Here is a 27140-nt window from a genome sequence, read left to right on the forward strand (position 1 = left end):
CTATGAGAATATTTCATAGATAGAGACTTTATTCATAGTAACTGATGGGGGCTGGAGATGGTAAAGCCAGTCAACTGGTTGATTATTTGAATGGCATGCTATTTTTATACGAATGAGGAATGTGTGTATTTATTTTGTAAATATTTATTGGGTACATATCATGTGTCCCTGACTACACTTTTGAACAAATTGTTTCCCAGTGAAAGTCTTTTAAGAACATACTTTCAAAAGCAAATAATTTTTTTGAATAGTGAAAAGTGAAAGTCTTTTAAGAACATATTTTCAAAAGCAAATAATTTTTTGGACAAATTGTTTCCCAGTGAAAGTCTTTTAAGAACATACTTTCAAAAGCAAATAATGTTTTTGACTAGTAAATTAATTGTGGGAATGCGATTGCTTTCAAAATATTTGACATATTTTGTATTGCATAACAGTTTAAACTTTGTTTTACAGTTCTGTTTATGGTATTAAAAGTTCATGATTTGATAGATAAAATAAAGGAATATTTCAGTCACATTCTTATCAAAATTGTCATAACTTCTGATTTATTGAAATAGGACCTGTATTTTTGCAAAGGCTTTTTAACTGGTCTTATTTCTGTTTCTATTCTTTCCAACTGATAATAATTTTTCTACCTTAAAGCCTAACATTCAAGGCTGAGCTTGATTTTCTGGCATAGGACAAACAATTATAATACATAGGGAAAAGTAGAAAAGTAGTTGTAAGGAAAAATCTCAGATGTTTTCTAAAGATAGTCCTTTGTTTGTTGACTGGGATGATATGTGTGTAAGCTAAAATAAAATCTTTAGCCCCTTCAACTGACTGACTGGACCCTTTCTTGGCTAAAGCGACCTTAGAAGTACCTTAAGGCTGAGTTGCTGGCTCTGAGAAGGGAGGTCAGACATTCCTCCTAATGCCCCTTTCCCTTGGAGATATGCTTTGCAATTCATTAACAGGCTCAAAGCTATATAAGACAAAGCTTAAACCACACCAGCAGGCCATGAATTTATTCAGCAGATCATGTGAATTTTGGTAAATGCCTGGTAGGTAGCTTGTCTCCGAGTAACAGACATCCTTATCTTAAGTAAAAATATTCTAAGCCTTTAGACAAGGTTCATCTCTAACCAATTAGAAATCAGAGGATCTTTAAACCCATATATAACTGTAAGCCCCTCCTTTTTTTTTTTTTTTTTGAGACAGAGCCTCAAGCTATCCTCCTGGGTAGAGTGCTGTGGCATCACAGCTCAAAGCAGCCTCCAATTCCTGGGGTCAAGCGAGTCTCCTGCCTCAGCCTCCCAAGTAGCTGGGACCACAGGCACCCGCCACAACGCCTGGCTATTTTTTGGTTGCAGCCGTCATTGTTGTTTGGCAGGCCTGGGCTGGATTCGAACCCACCACCTTAGGTGTATGTGGCTGGTGCTTTAGCCACTTGAGCCACAGGCACTGAGCCAAGCCCCTCCTTTGAGATATACAACCTTTTGGGGCCAAACCACTGTTTGCCCTCCATGTATTGACTTGGAGTCTCATGTGTAATTCCTGTTTCCATGAATGTATGAAACCAAACTGTAACTCAGCTACTGTCATGGGCATATTTTCTCAGGACCTTCTGAGGCCATGTGCTCTGGGCTAGTTATACATGTTTAGGTCAGAACAAACCTCTTTGATTATTTTATAGAGTTTGGATATTTTTCCATTAACAAGTATGAGGGTGCTGGGTCCCAGAAGTCAGAGAGAACTCTGAATTGTTCTAATAAGAAAAGAACAGAAGGGCTTGGTGCCTGCTGCTCAGTGGTTAGGGTGCCGGCCACATGCACCAGGGCTAGTGGGTTTGGACCTGGCTAGGGCCTGCTAAACAACAACAAAAATAGCCAGCGTTTTGGTGGGTGCCTGTAGTCCCAGGTATTAGGAGGCTGAGGCAAGAGAAGCGCTTAAGTCCAAGAGTTTGAGGTTGCTGTGAGCTGTGATGAGCTGTGCTGTGAGCTGTGACAGCACTCTATAGAGGGTGACATAGTGAGACTCTGTCTGAAAAAAAAAAAAAGAAAAAGAAAAGAACAGAACAGCAGGTTGGTAGTGATGGAGTTAAAAAAATGTTACCCTTAATGATGACACCTTGGCATTTGAGAAAACACTGTTCATTTTTTTTTTTTTTTGGAGTTTTTGGCCAGGGCTGGATTTGAACCTGCCACTTCTGGCATATGGGGCCGGTGCCCTACTCCTTTGAGCCACGGGCACCACCCAACACCGTTTATTTTTGCCCTTCTCCCCGAAGCAGGCTGTAAAAGAATTCTCTGACCTTTCTCTGAATGGCTTTCATTTCCTGGTATCCTCCCTCATTCTGGAGGAAAGAAATATCTTTATCTCTGACAACCTGGGACATAGGGAAGAGTCTGACAAAACAGGTCTTGCTAAATTCTGAATTACTTTAAATGATAAATTATTACCATTAGATCACATCCCTTGTTAAGTAAAAATGAGTGACTGAGCCAACAACTCAATCAATCCAGGCTTAGTCTACGCCTTGGAAAAATACAAATTGTGGAAAAGGTCTCTGATTTGTGTTCTCTAAAGAGGTTTTTAAGAAACTTAATATTTATACATTTCTTAAAAAGGGGTAAAGGCCATGCAGAAAGGGGGGAGCCAAATGGAAGAATGATCGATCTCGTCTCTGCTCTGCAAATGGGAAGATAAACGTTATTGGTGTAAAATCTAACAGATTTTAGTTTGTGGAGCTAATCTTGGATTGTAGATCTAAAATTACAGTTGACATGTCCTTCTTTGATGGGAGGATATATCATATACTTTGAAAAGTGTGAAAGTAAGCAAAGAACAATTTGCGAGGACCTACATGCAGAGGTCCCTGAGGCCTTTTGCCTTCCTGTGGGGTCTGGCTATTGTATAATGCTCTGATATGAGGTCGTGAAGTGCCAGTTACTCCCCTGGAAAGGCAATATTGTGACTCAGTCTCCCCGCTTAACTTCCCCTTTGCCATAGTGAGTTTGGAGGTATTGAGACTTTTATTTTTCTTTATACACTTTTGTCCAATGTACTTCTCCACAGGTACCCAATCCTTCATCACTCTTAATTTTCCTGTTTCTTTGGGTCTTTATTTCTGAAGGGTCCTGTGTCTTATAAAACTTATATTAAATACATTTACAAGCTTTTCTCTTGTTGATCTGTTTTTCGTAATAGAGGCCTCAATCATGAATGTTGCAATGAATGAGAAAATTCTTCTTCTGGGGAGACTATGGGTGGGTGGGGGGAGCAATCATTCCAGAACCAGAGGATGGAGAAGCTCTGAGGAGAAAAGGTTGACAAGAGGGTGAGGGTGAAAGTCATCAAAGAATACTCTTGAGAGGAAGCAGAGATGTCAAATGAAGCTTTTTATGAAGCTTTGCCTCTTAGTGTGAGTTGTATTCCTCTGTCTTCCTGTAGAAAAATATTTGAATTATTTGCTACTGTTACATAGAATTGGATTTACTTTTAGGGAATGGCTGTATCCTGCTTTAAACCAGGAACAAGAATAAAGATTGCCCACAGGCTTATTCTATTTAAATTTTGATCTCAATGTACTCCACATGCAAATCTGAGTGTGTGTGTGTGTGTGTGTGTGTGTGTGTGTGTGCATGTGCATGCATGTGCCATGCACACATAGAGGAATGCAGAAGAAGAATTTGGTGTCTTGCCTTTTGACTTCCCTCTTGTATTCTTATAGATATTTCTATTCTGAGATCTTGATGACCTAGTAGCCATAAGTGGTTAAGGAGAAGAAGATGATAAAGGCTATTTGTAAACTTTTTAAGGTCTGTGGACCATCATTGTCCTAAGAACAAGAGCCTCTTTGGTCTGCAGCTGATTTGGAATCTGCTTTTAGAATTGGTGCCAGGATATCTAAGACACAGTGAGATATGTGGGTCTGGACAAGAGCTAGAGAGAGGGCAAAAGACTAGACTTGGAAGTCATAAAAACGGAGGTGAGAGGCATGGCAGAAAGAAGAGCGCTCACAGAACAATGAGCATTGTACATAACTAAGGTCAGACTTAGGAGGAGGCTGTGCCCTTAGGATGTGTGATTTGGGTGTGATAGGGCAAGGCTCTGGCCAAAAAAATCGGTTCTCCATGTGCTGGTTGCTACTTGAAGTCCCACTCTTGGGCCTTTCTCCATTCGTTTAGGTGAAGCTTTGCAGCTTCTGCTTTCATCTTATGGTACAAGCACAGCATCTTACATAGCAGTTGGTAAATTGCTAAAATCCAGATACCTGGGGAGGGGAATAAGGATGCCAGATAAAATACAAATATTGCATGGGCTATATACCTACATTAAAACATTATCAATTATTATTTGAAATTTAAACTTAATTGACTGTCCTGTATTTTTGTTAAAACTGACAACCTTGCCTAGAAAGTCTCCACAATGTCAGCAGATGTTAGTCATTTAAAAATGAGTGTAAATTAATTTGCTAGAACTTTTTCCCTCTTGAAAACAGGTTTTTATGGGGAAGGGTAGGTCTGTGAGCCAAGTGTGGGCAAAATAAAAGTAAGGACAATGGTTTCCAGAACAATCTACAATGAAGAAAGAATAAAGATAAATAACCAAGAGCAGGAGGGGTCCGAAGTGGTGGTGATGGAGGTGTGTGTTAGTGATGAAAGGTACCAACACAAACTGGGGCGGGGAGAAGGTGACAGTCATCATCGTATGAGTTTAGGAAATACGACTGTCCCAATATTACCAGATTATTAAGAGGGAGGAAGGAAGGGCAAGAACAAGGAAGGCTGGACTTGTTTGCTCTCCAGCTCAGATATTATCCAAAAGGTGATGAGTAGCATTTTAGGGTGTTGAGGAGACACATGGTGTGGCCAGACTTGTGGCAGAATAGGGGGTGGCAGGGCACCATCAAAACCTACCATCATTTCTTTCCAGACCTCAGCATTGATCTGGGGGATCCCTTATGAAACCTCAATTACATAAGTTACCTGGGGACTTTCATGACTCTGTTATTCTCACCTTCCTCATGTACAAAGCAAAATATCCTGCTACTATTGTTCTGGGAATGTCTGGCCCCAGAATATTTGTCTGCAGACTAAGCATTGTGAGTTTACTGTTTGTCCACAGCTTTGAAGCACCTTTTGTTAGCTTCTCCACGACTGTTTGTTTTGCTGAAGTATGTGCCAGTGAGTGCATCATTCACTAATCACAGCTCTCTCTGGCAGTAACACAATATTGTTATATAATGTACAAATACAGTCATCTGAACACAGGGAGTGGTAAGAGGATACACAGGGTAAAGTAGTGTTGAGAAGGCAGGAAAATAATTTGTAATTGGGACTGGAATTCACACATAAAATCTTTCATTTTCCTTTTTTTATGAGGTCCCCCCCATAGACATCTTATAGGAGCTTTCTAGGCTGGCTGGTACCTCTTTTTGAAAAGTTATTTTCTTTTTTTTTTGAGACAGAGCCTCAAGTTGTCAGCCTGGATAGAGTGCTCTGGCATCACAGCTCACAGCAACCTCTAACTCCTGGGCTCAAGCGATTCTCTTGCCTCTGCCACCCAAGTAGCTGGGACTACAGGTGTCCACCACAATGCCTGGCTATTTTTTGGTTGTAGTTGTCATTATTGTTTGGTGGGCCCAGGCTGGATTCAACCCACCTGCTCAGGTGTGTGTGGCTGGCACCTTAGCTGCTTGAGCCACAGGCGCTGAGCTGAAAAGTTATTTTCTTAGAAAATAAAACATAAGTCACATACGAGAACATCTTCGTTGAAAAATGTAAACAATGCAAAAGTATACAGAAAAAAGGTAACAGTACCTACCCACCCCCCGCCCCCCAGGCCTACTCCAATCTTCAGAGAAAATATTGACAAATGGCTTTCAGACATTTCCTTCTGTGTCAAAATAATATTTATATACACACAAATACATACATGTACATTTACATAAACAAGGAAATATTGGGTGTATTAGTTTGTTATTTGTGTTTTCATTAAACCATATTTTTGGGAAAGAGTTCCATGTCAGTACATGTAGGTTGATCTCATATATTTTTACTGTACATTATTTTACATTGTGGTAGATATTTGAGTTGTTTCTAATTTTTCATGGTTATAAATGAAACTAATGATTGTTCACCCATTTTTGTGCATTTATGCCAAAATTTCTATAGGGCAGATTTCTGGAAATAATTATTCCCTTTTCACTATTCAGTTAAATAATGAAAGCTCTGGTTTGGAATCAATTCAGGGCTTTGGTTTTAGTTGTTGAGTGGGTAGCCGTGGCTCCTGCATTTGACCCTGGCGCTTACAGCCTCTTTCTGTCTCACAGGCTGGTGTGCACCACTGTGGATTTACCCAGGTGGGCATGTCATGTAAATGCCGAGGGCAGTCAGATACCTAAGGCTGTTCCAGAAGGTAATGAATGAGTTATGTGTCCAAAGAGATGTTAAAGAAGAATCTGGATATTGTAGAGACACAAATATCAACAATATCCATCAATGGTTGGATTTAGAGATCTTTAAACTCCTTTGGACTTTGAAAATGGTGGTTGGAAAATGGCAATGCATATCATTTTCAGGGAAGGTAGGAAGAAGCTCTTGAATTCGAGGCCCTTAGGCTGAAAACTGCCTTCACTGAGTTTTATTTGGTCCATCCAAGGCTTATCTTAAAAAAAGATTAATTATTAAACATTAAAAATCTAGAAAATGACAGATGAAAATATCCCTACCAGTCTTCTCCAAAGAATTTAGACAAATTGACTGTCCTGGGGCCTCTAAATGTCTTTGTAGAAGTAAAGAATAATTTCTCTACGTCTAATTCATCAACAGAATAATTAATATGCAGTCTGTCTGATTTACTCATTTATGTTTCAGCATAGTCCCTGAAGGAATCTGGGTGTGGATACTTATTATGGGGCCAAAGCCTAATAGAGAGCTTAAGGATTTCCTTAACACACTGAGAAGGCAGTTCTGTAATATGAGTCAGTCTTTGAATGAGGGCAAAGCTCAGATGATTAGCAGGGTAGGGTAGTGATGAGTCTGTGACATGTTATTTGGCTAAAATGTCTGAAGATGGCATTTTCTTTTCTCAGAGAGGGATCAACAAACACAGACAGTAAGGTTCTGGTTTTATGCTTCTTTTATTATGATAAAAGAAAATCTATCAAAGAAGCTATAGCTTATTACATCTAAGCAGAGGGCAGTTGAATGAACCTAGGTTGCTGCAGTTCAATGTAAGATGTATATATTTAAATATGCAAATAGGAATTTCAGCTATTATATCCTTGTGGATTACTTTTTTTTTTCCTTTAATATTCCTTTTGCCTTCAGGTACTTTTTACTAAAAGCTATATTATGACTCTGCATTCAGATATACTTTTATTGATCATGAAATTATTATATTCCTAAATTGCAGTTTTATGTCTCTAAATAGTTTAGTAGATACAGAGCAAGGTGTTACCTCCAAGGGTCCACCTTTTGATCCATGTAGCTGTCTAGTATGGCCCAGACACTCGGAGGTTTTAGGATGAGACTCTTCTCTCTGACCACTAGAGGCCCTGCTTTCCTCTTCATCTCTTGATTCTAGCCTCCCAACTCTGTAAAAAGGATTTTCTCCATTGCTTTTATTAGATACAAACGATATAGATATATTTACTATTTTCTTTCCCAAGGAAATATTGGAACTGTTCCAAATTTTGATAAATTTCAATACATAATCTTTTTTTTCCTTTTTTTTAGAGACAGGGTCTCACTCTGTTGCCTAGGGTGAAGTGCAGTGGCATGATCATAGCTCATGGCAGCCTTATGCTCCAAGCTCAAGTGATCTCGCCTCAGCCTCCCAAAGTGCTAAGATGATAGGCATTAACCACTGCTTCCAGCCATACATTTTTTAAAAATGCATTATGCATTTGATCTTTTACCTAAGACCTTTTTACCTAACTCAAGTATTTTGTTTTTTTCTAGAAATTTCATAGTTTTAGGTTTTTTAGTTCTATGATCCATTTTGAGTTACTTTTTATATGCAGCACAAGATATTGACCAAAGTTCTTTCTTTTATATCATACGAATGCCAGTTTGTTCCAGCACATTTGTTGAAAAGACTATCCTGTCTCCACTAAGTTGTCTTTCGTTTTTGTCCACATTGAGTGGCTCTATTTATGGACATTCCATTATTTCCTGTTGATCTATTTGCATACTGCCTTGCTTACTGTAGCTTCATATAATAATTAGTGTTAAAGTCAGAAATCAAGTAGTGTCAAGTGCTCCAAATTTATTCTTTTCTTTTCTTCTTTCAAGGTTGTTTGGCAATTACAGGTCCTTTATATTCCTCATACATTTTAGAATCAACTTTTAATTTCTCCAAAAAATACGCTGGGATTTGATTAGTATAGTATTGAAACAACAGGTCAATTTGGAGAATTTAAATCACAACAATATTGAGTGCTCGAACCTAAGAAATAGTACACTTTTTGGTTTTTTTAGATCTTTAATTTCTCTTAGCAGTATTTAGTAGTTCTCAGTGTATAGCATTTACCCATCTTATATCAGATTTGTCCTGAGGGTTTCGTAATTTTGGTCATCATTACACATGGTAGTTTAAAAATTTTTTAATTTTCTCTTATTTATATCATGTATATAGAAATACAATCATTTGTTCTAGTAAGTTTTATGTGGACTTCAAAATTTTCTACATAGAAAATCCTGTTGTCTAAGGATAAAGCTTTACTTCTCCCATTCCAACCTGTTGTCTTTTATTTCTCTTTTCCCTTATTTCAGCTAGCGTGAACTAAAAATAAAATCTTAAGCCTCCACTGAGTGCATGGGGCCCCCTCTTAGCCAAGGGAACCCAAAAGAAACTTTATTTATTTATTTTTATTTTTTTGCAGTTTTTGGCCGGGGCTGGGTTTGAACCCACCACCTCTGGTGTATGGGGCCAGCACCCTACTCCTTGAGCCACAGGTGCTGCCTTTTTATTTATTTTTATTGTTGGGGATTCATTGAGGGTACAAGAAACCAGGTTACACTGATTGCATTTGTTAGGTACAGTCCCTCTTCCCCAAGAAACTTTAAAACTGAGTTCCTAGCTATGATGGGGTGGGAGGTTGGATGTGCCTTTTTTATACCCTCTCCCTTGCTAATCACCAGCAAGCTTTTTTCCCTAACTGCTAAACAGAAATGAATTTCCAAGACCAGGATCCAGAGTAGCATTCTTTTCCAATAAGAAAACACCAACCTTGGAGTGGTTTAAACAGGCTATGAAGCATGATTGCCCTTTGGCTAAGTGGGCTGTTTTTTTTTTTTTTCTCCCTCCTTCTTCCTAATTTCTATCTTAGTTTAACATAATTTTGGACTTTTGCCTTTGTCCATGTGGTCTGGAGTGAACCAGACCTAGCTTAAGGTGACTGATTAACTTAGTTTACTTTTTAACACATGGTTATTTTTTTATATGACAATTGCTCAGAATCTGCCCCAATGTTAGATTTTTATAATAGTTTGTTTAATATTAGGGTTATGTTTGGTTTTAAAATTGCTGGACTTCAATAATAAAAATTGTTTCATGCTAAAGGAAACCAAAAATAATTCACCCCCAAGTATATACTTCTTTGATGGATTTTATTTTTTTTATAGGATGAAAGTTTTATTTATGTATTTATTTTTCAGGCATTCCCAACAAATCAATCAAAGAATGAAAGTTTTAAAGAGTGGGCCTGGGCACCTTTACCATCTAGAGTGAGGACAAGGTGAAGGCCTCTAACTCATGTCCACTCAGCCTTTATTACAATGTTTTCAATTAATCACCAATTCAATTAAAACTAACCCCATATATCATTGTCCTGCTTTACTGCATGTTTCCTACCACACTATCTCCTAACTTCCTTAACCTACACTTAATCATTCATATACTATTACTCGTTTGTTCTTTACTACTTTAAAATAAATTGAACAAGGAAGAAAGTCCGGAAGCAGGATGTTAAGGTCAACCCCCATCAAACCGAACACATCAATTCCTAGAGAGGTTGTTAACTCTCCTGGAAACTTGTGGGCAGACAGACTGATGCACTTATCTCCCAAGAGGCCATTCCTCTCTCTCTCTTTATTTATTTATTTATTTTTTTATACAGTCTCATTTTGTTGCCCTCTGTAGAAGTACACTCTACTGTGGAGTCATAGCTCTTGGGCTCAAGTGATTCTCTTGTCTCAGCCTCCCAAGTAGCTGGGACTACAGGGGCCTGCCACAATGCCCGGCTATTTTTAGGGACTCTTGCTCAGGCAGGTCTCCAACTCCTGTGCTCAGGGAATCCACCTGCCTTGGCCTCCTGGACTGCTAGGATTATAGGCGTGAACCACTGCACCCAGCCTTAAGATGTTTTTGAGGACGTTGTTTTTAGTGTGTCTCATTTGTCCACATCTAAAACATTTTCCTAAAAAATTAGTTACAGGATTACCCATTCTAATCCCTGTCATCACTTGAGCCATTATAGCTGTATGCATAATTCCTCCCACTCCCTCACATGCCTTGATGTAACTAGTGATAAAATCCTTCCTGGAGGAATTTTTCCTTTAATAGGATGAATGGCAGCCCGGCATTCGGATTAGCTTGTACATATGCCATTAATTCAATGATAATTTTTTTATCATCTGCATCTGTTATAGATTTTTCAACTGCATCTTGTAGATGAGCAGTGAAGTCTGGATAAGGTTCATTAGTTCTTTGTTTGAACCTGCCACCTCCGGCATATGCAGCCAGCGCCCTACTCCTTTGAGCCATAGGCGCTGCCCTCATTCTGGATCTTACTCCATGCTTTAAGGCAGCAGTTTCTGAGTTGTTCAATGGCCTCATTATGCCAAAGCATCTGTTGTAGAGTTTCAGCCCAATTACCGGTGCCTACCAGCTGATCAGCATCAATATTTATATTAGCTTGTCAATTCAGCCACACCCTTTTATCTACGGCATTGACTCACCAATTTCTAAATTGTAAATATTGTGATTTACTGAAAGTTACCTTAGCAAGAATTACCCGATCAAAGGGAACCAATCTCGTATCCTCCACAATGGATTGCAGAGTAGTTTGAACAAAAGGAGAATTTGGCCCATACTACTGCACAGCTCCCTTTAAATCTTTCAGAAGTTCTAATGGAAAACTTTCCTGCTCACCTGCCTGCTATATCACCTGTGGTTCCACCTGAAGTATTACAGGAACCTGCCACGCATCCAAATGCCCTCTGCCCCTCGCTTGTTCTACTGCTCTACTTAATAAGCCCTTGATGGCTGGGGAATGTAGATGTTAATGGGCTACTAGCTGGCACCGGAGGTCTGTTCCTTGTAGTAACAGAGGCTACTGGTGGAGCCTGCAAGCCCTGTGCCCTCGGTTCTCCAACTAAGGAAGCTGGTGGAGGATAATGGTATAGTGAGGGTACAAATGGCTGAGACAGCTGTGGTATTGGTACAGGATTTTGAGACTGTGATGGCAAAACAGCCATATGAACCGTAACTGGCGGTGTCTGTACAGGGATTGGAGGAGGCACAACTGAAAATGAAACCAGTGTAGATGTGGTTGGTCTCCACTTCAGATATACTGGAGTCTGCCCTGAAGGCTCCCCCTGAGCCAGTGATGCGCTCTGCTTTAGAAGACGTTTTCGGGAGTCACTAGTCCTCAAAACCTCTCGAGAATTCACACCCTCTGGCATTCCTTCACCAAGGCAAAGGTAAACCACATGGGGTGCCAAATGTAGGGGTCCAGCCTCCACACAGCTTGTGGGTATCCCCAATGCACGCTGCCCAGCTGATGGTCCCTTGGTGGTCGCCAAAGCATGTTGCTGGACCAGTGGGCCCATCTGCCCGAGAATCTCCTCTAGCTTGGGGACCAGGAATTCATAATTTTCATTCAATCCATTCCAAGGCATGAATTGCTTTCTCTGGTTGTACACAAAGTTGTCCCAACAGTATTCAAATTCTATAACCGACATGGTATCCATGGTTGCCCCTTCCTGATATATCCTGCGAAGTCCCCTATGCATTTCTGGGTCCGGTGGTACTAGAGGCGGGCAGCAAAAATGGTCAGGCTCATATTTCTGTATTTAGCCAGAAAATTAGCCACAAGATCTGCACAGTCAGTGCAGGGACTCCAGGACATGTACTGGGTGACTTGGTAGTGGAGGTCAGGGGACAGCACCTCCTGGAACCAAGTGAGGAAGCATACTTCTGCATGCAAGGAGCCTTGGGAGGGCGCTGGTTTCCAAAGACTCCTTTGTGGATGGTGACAGGTGACTTGGTTGTTTCCACCTCAAAGCCCAGCCAGGTGCTTTTCTCATAAGCCCGCAGCCGGTTCTGAAAGTGAATGTTGAATTCTTTTTGACTCATCCTATCCAAAGGGCTTCTGAGAATCTCCTCCAGCTTGAGGACCAGGAACTCATAATTTTCATTCAGTCCATTCCAAGGCACGAATTGCTTTCTCTGGTTGTACACAAAGTTGTCCCAACAGTATTCAAATTCTTCATAACCCACGATGTGCAGCTGGACCCCTTCCTGATCCATCCTGAGAAGCCCCTGCTGGTAATCTGATTCCCAGAAGCAGTTGAGGTGGGTAGTGAAGATGGTCAGGGTCACCCTTCTGTGCATGGCCAGAAAGTGAACAATAAGATTTGCACAGTTGGCACAGGGACTCCTGGATACATACCAGGTGGCCTGGGAGTGGTGGTCGGGGGGCAGTACCTCCTGGATTCAAGTCATGAAACATACTTCTGCATGGCAAGGAGTCTTGAGAGGGCCCTGGTTTCGAAAGACCTCTCTGTGGAAGAAGACAGCTGGGTATTTTGTTTCCACCTCAAAGCACAGCCAGATGCTGTTCTGATCAGAGGGGCAGGGTACTTTTTCAAAGTTTTGGTAGAATGTCTTTGTATACATTCAGGGTCTCTGATTGGTAGATTCATGCTGCAGCCTCCTCAGCAGGATTGTCTCTTCCTTGCTCTTTGTCTACTATTCTTTGATAGATTTTGAGATGGCTATTCAGAGGGTCTAGAGACAGGAATAGACCTGAAAAGCGGCCTTTTGTGGAGGAGATTTGCATCTGCAGAGGAAATAGAGTGAAGAAATCAGTAGGTTAGGCTTCTGTTGGGATCCCCTTCATCTACCTAGGAAAGATAAACTCAAGGGGAGAGACTGAGAATCTCACATCCTGGAAGGTCTGACAGAGAAACTTTTACGCAGGCCCCATGTGAGGCTTCATCTGCACATTAGGAGAGCCTTTGCTTGCCACTATTTCCTCCCTTCCTGTTCCCAAATCCTGTTATGCCACCTACCTGCTGGGGAGTCCAGAGAGACCTGGCCCCAGGCCATTGCTCTTTGAGCTCAATCATCTCCCCCTCTCCCAGGTGGGTGCCCTTGCTTACACCTTTAATCCCAGCACTGTGGGAGGTGGAGGCAGGTGAAATGATTGAGCTCAGGAGTTCGAGACCAGTCTGAGCAAAAATGGAAACTAACGGGCACTGTAGCCCGTGCCTGTAGTCCCAGCTACTTGGGAGGCTGAGGCAAGAGGATTGTTCAAGCCCAAGAGTTTGAGGGTGCTGGGAGCAATGATGATGCCATGGCATTCTATCAAGGGTGACAGAGTGAGACTCTGCCAAAAAAAAAAAAAAAAAAAATCATTTTCCCTGAAATGCACTTAAACTCACTCACTTCTATAGCCTCCTTCTCTCAGTGACAAGGATATGTTAAGTGTCCACCATCTGCTCCTTCTAGTTCATATTTAGTATGACCTGCATGTACACGTGCACACTTAATCAGTCTGTTAGGCTCTTCTCTCATTAATCTGTCTTTTGTCAGGGGCATGGGTTGTGGGTGGCTCTTTATGACAGGGAGGAGAGGAATCCCCTCCTTTCTGCCCCTTCTGTCCTTTTAGCTGGAGTCTGGCCTCACTTGTTTTTAGAGACTCTGAAGAGCAGCTTATCACCGAAAAAACAAAACAGACCTTTCAACCTCTTTTTCCTCCTCTTTATTCCTGTTGGTCTCTAAAGGAAAGGGCATCAAACTAAAAGAATCATTGGCCCGAGGGAGTGCCCATTTCTGAGAGCTGTCCTGTGATTTGGATGAGGCTTGCAGGGGAGGGTTTGTTGAATCTGAGAATTTCTTTTCTTTGCAAGGCCCTGAACCATTGACTGTCTACCTTGCGGCACCGATGTGAGAACAGAAAAATAGCTCAGAACAACCTGAGCTGTGTGAGGGATGCAAAATTGATGAGGAGCCGGGAGAGCTGAGCAGGAGACTGCAGCCACACCCCGCCCTCATTGTTTCAAGTCATTTTGTTCCCAACTAGCTGCCTCACCCATTCATTATCTTCAGGAAATCTGGGATACAAGGAAGGATGTGCAGCCAATCAGTAGTTTATGTAACTTCAGTGCAAATTAGTTTGGGGAAACAACTTAGGAACTTCCTCTTCTTTTCCTTTAAAAACCTACTTATAACTGCTGCTAATTGGAGCATATATTCAGGGCAACTTGAATCTAGGGTTGCCCCTGGGTTACAGTTCTCAAACTTGGCCCCAATAAACTCTACTTACATTTAAGTTTGGCTCAGTGTTTTTCTTTGAGTTGACATATTGATGCTGTGCTAAACATTTGAAAGAGGAAAGAAACTTCCTATATACAGTTGACTTTTGAACAACACAGGGCCTAGGGGCACCAAACCCCCTGCAGTAGAGAACATATGCATAACTTCTGACTTTTTCCAAACTTAACTAATGAACAGCCTACTGTTGACTGGAAGCCTTACTAATACAAATTTTGAGACAGACTATGTTATGTTTATTTCACTTCCAAGAAACACAGTTGACAGCATCCTTTTTTTTTTTTTTGAGACAGAGCCTCAAGCTATCCCCCTGTCAAGCTATCCCCCTGTGTAGAGTGCCGTGGCATCACAGCTTACAGCAACCTCAAGCGAGTCTCCTGCCTCAGCCTCCCAAGTAGCTGGGACCACAGGCACCTGGCACAACGCCCAGCTATTTTTTGGTTGCAGCCGTCATTGTTGTTTTTGGCAGGCCTGGGCTGGATTCGAACCCACCACCTTAGGTGTATGTGGCTGGCGCCTTAGCCACTTGAGCCACAGGCGCCAAGCCAACAGCATCCTTTCTAATTCACCTGTACAAGTTTCAACTGGATCAGCTTACCCGTGGTGTGGCTGGGAGGGCTTCATTCATTTCCTCTGTGTAGATTTTACATTTCTTGATTTTTGTGTATCTCAAAACTTTCATCCTGATCCATGTATCGTAAACAGTTAATGAACATGGATCTTGTATGTTATATGTATTACATACCGAATTCTTACAATAAAGTACACTGGAAAAAGAAAATTTTACTAAAATATCATAAGGAAGAGAAAATATATTTACTATCCAGTAAGCGGGAGTGGATTATCATGAAGGGTTTCATCCTTGTCATTTTCACGTTGAGGAGGCTCAGGAGGAGGGGAAGGGAAGGGGTGGTCTTGCTGTCTCAGGGGCAGCAGAGGCAGAAGGTGTGGGGAAGTAGAAGGAGAGATAAGTGACATAGGGACACTCAGTATAAAATTATAGAAATACATAATAATTTCTATCTGAATTGTTTGCTTTTTCATTTCTCTAAAAATGTTTCTATATAATATCAATCCTTCTTCCACCATTTACTTTTATATTTATTTATTTATTTATTTATTTGAGATAGTGTCTTACTATGTTGCCCTCAGTAGAGTGCTGTGGCATCACAGCTCACAGCAACCTCCAATTCTTAGACTTAAGTGATTCTCTTGCCTCAGCCTCCCAAGTTTTCTCTAGCAGAAATGTATTGTTTCAGGCCTGCTGGCTCTCACAGCTTTTTTTTTTTTTTTGAGCATATATATCATCTTCGATGGTGTAATCATTCCAGACTTTCATGATGTCCTCTTTGTTGGGAGTTTTCTTACAGTGTTGACAATCCTGTCCATAGAGTATTGTGTGTCATGAGCCTTAAAGGTTCTTACAAGCCTGTGATCTAGAGGACAAACTAGAGACATTGTGTTTAGGGAAAAGTAGACCACTTTGACACCTTTGATGTTGAACTTGGAGGAGCTAAGGAAATTTTACCCCCAAATATGAGTCCCTGGTATAAAGAATGTTTTGAATTGAAGCTCATTCAAGGTCAAGAAGTACTGGAGTTTATCTGTATAAACTGGACTGGCCTGATTAGTACATCAAAGAGGATCATTGACTCCCCTTCTCCCTTCCTGTTATCTCAAAATATTTCAGAACCTAGGATCAGGAATATAGTTGGACCAGGCCCAAATCATTTCTGTCATAAAGGTTAATCTACAAGTCAATTGATTTCTTGCTCATCCTTCATCCTCCCCAGCAACCGTTTATGCCCTGTACTCCTCCATTTCCCCTCTGAAAGGCCTGTATAAAGCTGTCTGAACTTCATAGGAAAATTGGGTTATTATTTTGTGATTTCTTCCTGTGAGCACAGTAAATAAATCTTTTCTCTTATTAATCTGCCTTAGTTGTGAGTTGATCTTTCAGTGAACTTTGAGGGGGAAGGGAAAGGGCAAGTTTCCCCTCATGCCTACACACTCATGTGGTTCTGGGTGACCAGTGCCATTGTACGATATAGAAAGAACTTTGAAAGGCCGTCTCCTGCTGGCAAGATACTTTCTAATTCAGGGACAAAGCAGTGATGGCATCGATTCAGAAAAAAAGGTTCTTATTGTCCAGACTTTTTTATCCAAACAAAAGACTAGCAGCTGGTATTTATCTTTTCTCTTCAAGGCTAGGGGGCTAGCAGCTTCATAAATAGGGCAATCCTGATCATAAACCCAACTGCATTTTTATAAAACGGTAGGGTTAGCCTACCACTTCCTACCTTAAACCCTGGTACTCACTTCTCTTCCCTACTAATAAATGTCCTCTGTGGCACTTGTTTTCCTCCCAGGATAGGGCACTTTTATCTGTGATAAAAACTGGTTCAGGTAGATATCTATTGTTGTCAATGATTTTATCAATAGCATCTGGGAACTCGTACACTGCCTCTTGGTCAGCAGAAGCTGCTTCTCCTGCTATCTTGACATTTTTCAAGCCAAACCTCTATCTAAAATTATCAAACCATCCTTTGCAAGCATTAAATTCCCCAGTGTTAGATCCTTCATCTTCCTTTTTTTTTTAAGTTGTCCTATAATGAATGACTTCACTTTTTCTCACATCATAGTGGAGTCTATAGGCACATATTTCTTACAATAATCCTGCACTCACATAAAAGCTACATTTTTATATGACATTAAAAGGTTTATTTTACAAAAAGTGTAAAATGTTCCTGTCTGCTGGCATAGTTGCAGTAATGGCTTCACGAATTTCCTTTCCTTTTCTTATCATGGTTCTTAGGCTGGATTTATTCATCCTGAAATGGTGGGCAGCTGCAGCCGCAGACCTCAGTCTGTGGTACATATCACCCAATTCAACTTTTCATTGCAGCGTTATTACTTTTCTCTGCTTCTTGTGAACTCTAGGAGCACTAGTGGCATTTTGTATGAGTCCCATGGCATTATTTAAGGTGAATACACAAGTTTGGATAAATCAGATGTGACAACTCTTTTAGTAGAAAATACTGGGGCAGGTGAACTTAATTTGAGTTTTTGTTTGGCTTTCCTATTGCCTTCAACTAGAAGCCATGGTGCCATTTCTGGCTAGCCAACTTGTTGGGCTGATAACAGTGGAACTCTTGGGGAAAGTTATAGAGTTGTTTCTGAACCTCAGCACTATTGACATTTTGAGCCAGATAATTCTTTGCTTTGGTGGACGGTGCTCTGTGTTACAGGATGGTTAGCAGAATCCTTGGTCTCTACCCCTAAGATGCCAATAGCATGCCCTCTCTACTTGCAATGACCAAAAATGTCTTCAGATTTTGCCGAAAGTCCCCTGGAGGCATTAATTATCTCTCTTAGAAAACCACTGTCCTGGAGTCATGCAGGAGAAGTCTAATGACTCTTTACCCACGTAATACTGCTTGTTTATATCAAGTATCCCCCAAAGACGAACTTAGTGACAATATTTCAGGACACATTAATGTTTTCCTACATATAAAGGCATATTTTGGGACCTGCTTTTCCATATACAATGGCTTACTGCTTGAGTTTCTTTACCATTTTCTCATCAATGTCATTCACCATTTCATTTGTAAGTGGCAGGATACATGATTCTAGAAAGGAAATGAAGGGAAAAATATTGAAAAAGACAAAATGAGAACTATATAATGACATATGATGGAATTTATTTAGTATTTATAACTATACACCTAACCATTTTTGTATCAAGAAGAGCTGTCTTTAATATCTTCAGCAAAATAACAGTTTACAGAAAGAAAGACCCAGACCTCTTCTGGGAAGGGCAAAGTTCTGCAGTGAGATAATGACAACAGAGGTGCTTGTAGCTTCAAATCACCCCATCTCATTTTTCTGTGGCATTATGGAGGGTCTAATCAGCACACCTCAGGTACCTCTCATGTATATCATTGCTTAATAGTTTCTTCATATTTCTTGTTTACATCCTCTTCATAAATCTTCTGTCAAGAAATAGTCTGGTAACTATTTCACTTGAATAGATTTGGCATTTTAAATGAGATACTGGAAGGAAGAAGCATAGAATTATAAACATATGCCCTGCAGTCAGGTAAAATGTTCTCAGAGACAGGAGAAAAGTTTTAGCTTTTTTGCAGATTTCACTACATCGATGCACCCTCTTCTGTCTGATGATTGTAGCTTATTTGCCTTTGTAACAATGGAAGATGGTTATTATGATACCTGCAGTGCATGAACAACCCGGTTACTGTTACCATCCTACCTCTGTGTGGTTGACCCGATGATCAGATATTTGCTGGGCACTCTACTTGAAAGTAAGGGACTATCTTACTTTCAACATCTGCTTTGTTTGATGTTGTGTCCTAAGTGCCGAGATAGATCTTGACACATAGCAAATGTTCATTTATGAGTATTTGTGGAATAAATAAGTTACATCCTTTGTCTCATGTAAATTTCCTGGTTTTATGAACTATATTCAATTTTTTCATAAAATCTCAGACTCTTGGCTCTTTCAAAAGAAAAAAAACAATTGAAATATTTTATAAGGGAGCACCCTTCAAAAGATTTCATTACAGGGCTTATTTGAATATCGATTTTTTTTATCATGCATTTGAAACAGAAATTTATCTACAAAATTTTTAGAAAAGGTACATATATCCTGTAAATGCAATATTTTCCTCATTATCTACAGTGTAATTTTTATGGGCATTAGATAAGGTAAATTATACCTATATTGCTAAGATTTTTGATTCCTAGAATAAAAGGGCACTTTCAATAATAATGGTGGTCAATATGGGTGGTGTAAATTGCATCAATTTGTTAGAAACGTTGCTTTTCTCCATGTAGTACTCAGGGTCTTGATTTCCTTAGGCAAACATACTTGTCACCCCTGGAGACCATGCTGTATACAGGGGAGGAGGGAAGAAAATTGTCATTAGAATTGGAGTGGACTGACACTGCTATTCTGAGGTGACTTGGTACCGATGAGATTTACAGTATGCCCCAACTCCTACCGAGGGTCCTTCCAATCTTCACAATGTACCTTGATATTGCAGCTAACCCTGTGCTCTCCTTTTCTTTTTTTTTTTTTTTTGAGACAGAGCCTCAAGATATAGGTCTGGGTAGAGTGCTGTGGAATCATAACTCACAGCAACCTCAAACTCCTGGCTTTAAGCGATTCTCTTGCCTCAGCCTCCCAAGTAGCTGGGACTACAGGTGCCTGCCACAATGCCCTGCTATTTTTTGTTGTAGTTGTCATTGTTTGGCAGGCCTGGGCTGGATTTGAACCTGCCAGCTCTGGTGTATGTGGCTGGAGCCTTAGATATTTGAGCTTCAGGCGCCACCCATCCTTTTCTTAATTAAAACATCTTGAAGTCCTCCCAAATGCATAGAAGTTTAAGCTCTTTGACATAGCTTATAAGGCTACATTTCTTGCCATTCCCTGCATGTACTGTGTATTCCCTTACACCAAAATGTTTCTGATGCCTTACATATTCCAGGCTATTTCTCACCTTTCCACATGCTGTTTCCTCTATGTGGAATAACTCACTGCTTGACTCCTCTCACCAGAACACCCCATAACTCCCCTATTAAGGTACTCTCCTTACACCCCATTTTAAACCCTGAGAGGATAAGGAGCACATTTGTCTTGTTCTCTTTGTATCCCCAGCACAAGCAAATAGTGGGTGCTCGATAAATGTTCATTGACAAAATTAATGAAAGACAGGATGGCCCACCGACTTGGCCTGCAGGTCAGCTGTGGAGCTGACAGCTCCCAGGGACTGGGCAAAGCCAATCACAGCCAAGTTGAGCATCTCCATCAGTGTGAGGAAGATGCCTTTAAACAGGGTGACCTCATTGTCTCTGCTTTTGGTAATGGAGTCATCAAGGGAGAGGCAGGCGTAATCGGAGCCTGTTGCAAAGATGTTGGGAGTCGATAGCCTCAAACATGGTCCTGCCCTCAAACACAGCTGAGGTCTCTGTGAACTCCTGCACATCGCACTTGATGGACACAGCACCATGTAGATGTGGGATGGGAACCTGTCACTGAACACAGGCTTCTTTCTTAGGGGACTGTGCAGAAATGCCCTTTCTGTAAAATACCTCCTCTCCAAAAATTACCTCCAGCAGCCCCATAATATTGAAACCAAATTGAGCAGTTAAATATCAGCAAGAAAGCCTCTGACCTCTCTTTCCTTGTGGCAATTATTTTCCTAAATTGTCTGTAGCAATCCTTAAGAATTTTTCTCTGAGCAGGCTCTTATTCAAGCCTTCAACCTTAAGCTTGAAGATTTTCTTTTTTTTCTTTTTTTTTTGAGACAGCATCACTTAGTTTCCCTGAGGTTGAGTGCCATGGTGTCGTAGCTAACAGCACCTCAAACTCTTGGGCTCAAGTGATCCTCTTGTCTCAACTTCCCCAAGTAGCTGGGATTTCAGGTTCCCACCACAAGGTCTGGCTAGTTTTTCTATATTTAGTAGAGATTGGATCTTGCTTTGCTCAGGCTTGTTTCAAACTCCTGAGCTCAGTCAATCCACCTGCCTCTGCCTCCCAGAATGCTGGGATTATAGGTGTGAGCCACTGCACCCAGACCTGAAGGTTTTCTTATGGGCATTTGTATTATTTGAAGAATCACCAGATAAATGAGAATAAAACTAATTACCAGAAATAATAATGTGGTCAAGGGCACAGAGCCTGGGAGCAGACAGCCGGTGTTCACAACCTAGCTCCATCTCTTACCAGCTGTTTATTTCTCTGTACTTATTTCCTTAAGAGTAAAAGGCAGCGATAACAGCATCTTCCTTATAGGAAGAGGAAGAATTAAATGAACAATTGTCTTTTTTTTTTTTTTTATTGAATGGTAACTATGTACATTAATGTACTTCTGGGGTACAGGGTGGGGTTTTCACATGCAATCTGAAATACTTCCATCAAACTGGTCAACACAGCCTCCATGTCATTTTCTCAGTGAACAATTGTCTTTAAAGCATTCGAAACAGAGCCTGGCACAGGAAAGCTCCATTATTATAAGTGCTATTATCTAAGATGCCAGAATTTTAGGAACACTATTTTTCATAATGATATACTTCATTTTGATTTATGGTCCTTTAGGGAATCTAGAATTTCCTTCCAGTAACCCAGACACAAAGAAACTTTGTAGATCTTAGAATTTGTCTTAATGCTTCCACACTGTTTTCTTCCTCGATAACTCTTCAACCTCTTCTTTTACTGCGTAAGCTGGTAAAAAGTAAATCATAACGAAACCTGTTTTTCTCCTTCTCTTCCCCTTCTCTCCTCTGCACTCCCCTCTCACCATAACCCCCAGCAAGGGAGGAGCAGGAAGGTGTCATCAACTATGCAGGGTAATTGGAAGCCTTTCTCAGAGGAAGCTTAGTTCTTAGCATGAATGGATTTTTAAAACTATGCTTTAATTATCTAAATAGCAAAGCCAAAATATAACTTGTAGTTACTCTTACAAAACAAAAACTGTTAACCAGCTCAAGTTTTGGTGTTTATACTAAACATAGTTTTAAATGCGTAAAATCAATATATATATTTTTTTCCTTTAGATTTATAGCAATCTGCAAGACTGAAAAGAAGTGCTTTGCAGTGAGGGTTTGGCTTACAAACCTGGAATTTGCTGCTCTGATTTATAGTTCTTTTTTACTTTTCCTTAAACTGTTCCTTTACCCACAATGACACTTTTTGGCTAGCATGGACCAGAAGATAAATTTTTTTTAGTGAATCCTTTCTCTTTTTTTGACACTTAAACACATCTTTTTATTATACACTAAATTTAAAAATACAAATCTTATTAAAAACGCTTATCAAACATTGTATACATAAGTACTGTCAAATGCTATCAGGTTATGACATTATGTACATTTGATAAGGTTAACTAGAAACAAAGTAGCATAACTTCACTGACATTGAATTTCAAAAGTCAAATATTTTAAAATTTGGCAACTGTGAAGTAGTGATCTGCAGAGGATGTTTCCAGAGGTAAAATAGTAAAAAAACAAACGGAATCATGCGGATATTCCTGTCCTAAGTGTTAACAAGTAGAGTTCTTCCTCATCCTCTTAAGTCTTACTGCAACAGAAATGAAAGTGCACAAGACCACCAGGAATCCTTGATTTGGTTGTACCCTAAATATAGACTACAGCCAATTGTGCTGCCATGTTTAGGGTTGCCATTCTTTTTAATGTTCCTGAGGATTGGGAAATTAATTTTGAACGTGGCTAAGGGAGGCCAACATTTTCTAAATTGCACCAAATGGCCTTAAAATACAGAAATACCAAAGATAATAATATTAATTTGGGAATAGATTTAAGGGAATGATCTCTGTCTAGTAATACTTTGCCCTAGGTAAAGATAGAATTAGAATAAGGATCTAGTTTTACCTCTGGAAAATGCTTATCCAAAAATCTTTTTCAAAAGATCAGACGTGTACAGCAAACCCCACAATGCTGTCAGTTACTGTTTACTGTTTAAATACTGAGTCATAAATACCAGCTATAAATCCCTGCCCTTTAAAGGGTCACACGAAATACAGGTAGAAACAGGTTATCACTTAACACTTATTTTACTAATTAACATTAAGTATAATTTGTAAAAATAGGTCACCACCATACAATCAAGGAAGAGGAGAAGGAAGCTGCTATTCTACAAGAGTGCTCCTTTTTAGCTTTCAAGCCCAATAGTTTAATTTTGGGTAAAACAAGATTGTAAGATAAGGCCATCAGTTTTAAATAAGCTGATAATACTATAGCATATATACATACTCACATATATATGTTTAAATTTCAGTTCTGATTTAACACTAATGTACTAGCACAAACCATTTATCGGAAAACATTTTAACATATTTACAAACACATGAGGAATAACAAACATATGGAAATTTTTTAAAATTGCAGATATATGTAAATGTAGTCGTAGTTCACTAAAGATAAGACAAATTTGCATTACTTCTTTGAAAACTGAAGAAAAGTGTTTAAAAAGAAATCCCTACCATATACAGCAGACGTATTGGTCATCAGACCTGGAGGCAAATAAACGTAACAACCATGATTAAACTTTTATTACTGTTTCTTTTAATAATATATCAATATGAGATCTACTTAGAGTATCACCTACAAGTACACATTCTCTCATAATTCACTGAGATTATTAAGTTATTGAATACATTTTTACTCCCATGACACATCACACTTGATAACACTAATAAAGTAGATTTAGATAACACTTAAATCATGATTACAAATGTTTAATGGAATATTTTCCTTTCTGTATCTGTGAAATGTAAAGCTTAGATTTGCTTCCATCAGGCCTCTTAAACCAAACTTCATCATGGTTAACTGTTGTAATTATGGCACTTGTAGGACATTCATCTTTTTTATCAATGTATATTGTTTGTCCGCGTATATACCATTTACCGTCATAATACAGTCTCCCCTCTTCAGGTCTAGGACTGTGCAGATGTTTTTCCAGTTACATGGGTGGTTCTGTTTTCACTCTACGTGGACCCAAGGTAACCGTTGCCTTCCTCATTGTCATCCAGTCTTCATGAATATCAAGATCCTACAGCATATAAACTATATATGGACCTGAAACAACAGGCTTCTTTTTATCAGGACTGAAAGGATCCTTCCTCCTTTATCTTGACTGCAGCTCATCATTCCACAGCTCTGATGTAATATCAATGCTGTGCCTGTCCTCTTCCAGCCTCCCTCTCTAGTTCACTCTGTAATGTATCATACAATAAAAGCTTTTCACTCTCACAGTGTTGGCGAGAAACTTGAATTTCACATTCATACTTGTACTTTACAGATTCTAAGCAGAGATCTCTATAGATTCCTGCTACCTTTGTATGAATTTGCATATTTTCCTGTAAAGTTGCCAGTGGTTCCAAATATTCTGGTGCTTTTCCAGCTATCACGTCTTGTAGTTTTGCATCCACTTGACTTAACTGTGCTTTACAAAGTTGGTCTTTGAGATAACTGTTTTTCAAGATTGGACATCTCATCTAGACATTCCATTCTTCTTTCACAATCTTCATCATCCATTTCAGGTCTGTCCTATATTCTACATCTTCTATTTTTACATCACATATATTCAACACATCAAAGTAACTGAAGCACAAAATGATCTGCATCTTGATCTTCATCAAATAAAAGTCAAACTGAGCCTTTTCCATCCTCTGAGACTGAGCAGCTCTCTGTGTCCTTGTCCTCAGAGCTGCTCCTCTTGTTTTCAGCATAGTCTGCCTCCATCTCATCATGATGGTTGGTCTCCTTCTTATCCCCTAGGGAATGGACTGGCATTTTTCAGTCGTGTTGTTGCCTGGCCACCGCCACTTCAATGAAAGGCATTTGGAATGCCCCAACCCACCCAATGGCCCCAGGGAAACTTTTCTTTTCTTACCTGTTAAAATATCCTTTTTTTCTATTGCTATGCTGATGATTCTAATAGAATGCCTTTCTAATTAGTGTTGGGCTCTGTCTCCTATTGCATTAATGTACACAGCTATCATTTAATTAAAAAAAAAAAAGTAGTAAGTAAAAAAGTCTTACTAACTTTACAGGACACACCAGCTCTGGTAATCATTGCTTCATGTGCTCCGTGCCTAGTGACTATTCTGCAAAACCATCAAGACTTTAGAGGTGGAGGAAGTGTGCATTTTTGTTTTGAAACTTCCTAACTACTGAGACATTTCGATTAACATTACTTTGTTAATTACTCCTTCAATGCACATTAGGAAAATTTGAGACTGAGAGGAATCGATATTCATAAAGCTTTATAGTTTACAAAGGATTTTTTATTACGTTGAATATCACCACTACAGTCTTGAGAAGGAGGTATTATTATTGTTACATCCTCATTCTTCTATAATCATGACAAGATAGACTTCAAAAAAATAATTTTGGGTTTGTTCAGCTCTTGAAGTTCTCTGTTGTATCATGTAGATTCCGTAAATGAATCCTGCAAGTTGGGGTGATCTACTTGCCTGCTCCACCCTCGTTCTGGATTCCTTCACACCCATCTCTCTAAGACTAATTTCAATAAGATTTCCAACCTAGACATGATCTCTGGGTATATACCATCAACCTGTGTGGTCTCTGATTTAATCCCACCAACCTCATTTAGGATGAGACAACTAAAGTTAAGTTCTAGGGAGAAAAGGTTTACTTGAATTATCAAAGAATACTCCACTTTTTGAATAATGACATATGTATTATTTGTAGTACCCATTTAAAGGCAGTAGGCTGGCGGAGGTAAGATGGCAGATTGTAGCTAGCTTTCCACAGAGGCTCCCATCCAGAAGGAGAGTTAAAAGACAGAAGTTTAGCAAGTAAGTCGATGGTTTGGAGCCGAACCAAGAGAGAAGGTCGAAGAATGCATATCAACCCTGCTGAGGTGAGCTGCGACACCAAAGATACAGACAAAAGGTACTGAATCCATCGCCAAGCAGATGAGAGTCCCCCTCCCCCATGAGAAGGGCTTGAAGTAAACTCCATACAAACAAATGAGCACAGTTCAAACGTCCTCCCATTCCATCCCAGGGGAGAGACTCTCTAAAAACTGGACCTCCTACCCATACTAGGGTGCTATGGCACTCTCCTGCCAGGCATAAAATTGTATAAAACTGTATATATTCTCTACCTGCAACTCTGAACTCCCAGCACTCCCACTCTCACTCTAAGGTCTGGGAGCCTATCTCCCATGGAGTCCAGATTCTTGGGCATTTTCTGGAGAGGTGTGGACAGGGGAAGGGCCCTTGCTTGGGTGTGCTGATTCTGTGGCATGGGAATAAGGAGAGGATGGTCAGCTGAGAGGAAACCATACCAGAGCTGCGGTGGTGCCCCCCAGGAGTAGAACAACAGCAGAGGTGGGAACAATAAGGCTCATGCCCCTGGGGCGGCTATCCCAGACAGACATGCCCTGTCTCTCTGGGCAACCAGAGGAAGCCAGGTACCTTCTCCAGTGGCAGCTACCTGTGGATGGATCTGGAACATGAGTAAAGGAGCACGGGGTCTAGAACACACATGTGCAGAACCTGCAGACTTCCAGGGAGGGGCCAAGCCATAGGTCTACTTTACTGAGGCTGAGACACACTTGGCCCCCAGGTAATCATAGCTGAGAAAAAGGTGGGTAGGCAGAGGCAGGAACTGACAGCTCAGTGAGAGCTCCAACTGCTTGCCACTGCCCGGAACTGAGTCATGGTTTCTGTCACCTCAAGCAGCCTCTGATAACCAGAACAGAAACAAACTCTACGAAGTTGTGCTGTTCTGCCAGCAACATCAATCGGGGCGGGGCTGGAACTGAGTGAAATGCCCCACCTCCATTAAGCACTTGAGGTTGTCAGGCCTCACCTTCCCCTGCTGGATAGTGGCTGAGAACAGAGACTTGGCTGAGGAGACACAGATCTTTCTCTGACTCAGCCAGGTGTAAACCCCTGGGGCATCAGCTCATTGGGGTGAACTGGGTCACAGCCCCAGCCCCACTGGGGTTACCAGTGACTGGGTGTGACAGACGTGCAAGGTGGGAAAGGAGGCTTCAACCTTCCCACACTAATTTATTT

At 40.4% G+C, this 27140-nt stretch overlaps 1 pseudogene; it reads right to left on the minus strand.

The window, feature by feature from the left end:
* Window positions 1-23815: 23815 nt before the first annotated feature.
* Window positions 23816-24882, minus strand: LOC100948797 (annotated as a pseudogene).
* Between the last annotated feature and the right edge of the window lie 2258 nt (window positions 24883-27140).

This window comes from Otolemur garnettii, unplaced genomic scaffold (assembly GCF_000181295.1).
Source record: "Otolemur garnettii isolate 467f Iridium unplaced genomic scaffold, OtoGar3 scaffold00016, whole genome shotgun sequence".
In the NCBI taxonomy this organism is placed as follows: Eukaryota; Metazoa; Chordata; class Mammalia; order Primates; family Galagidae; genus Otolemur; species Otolemur garnettii.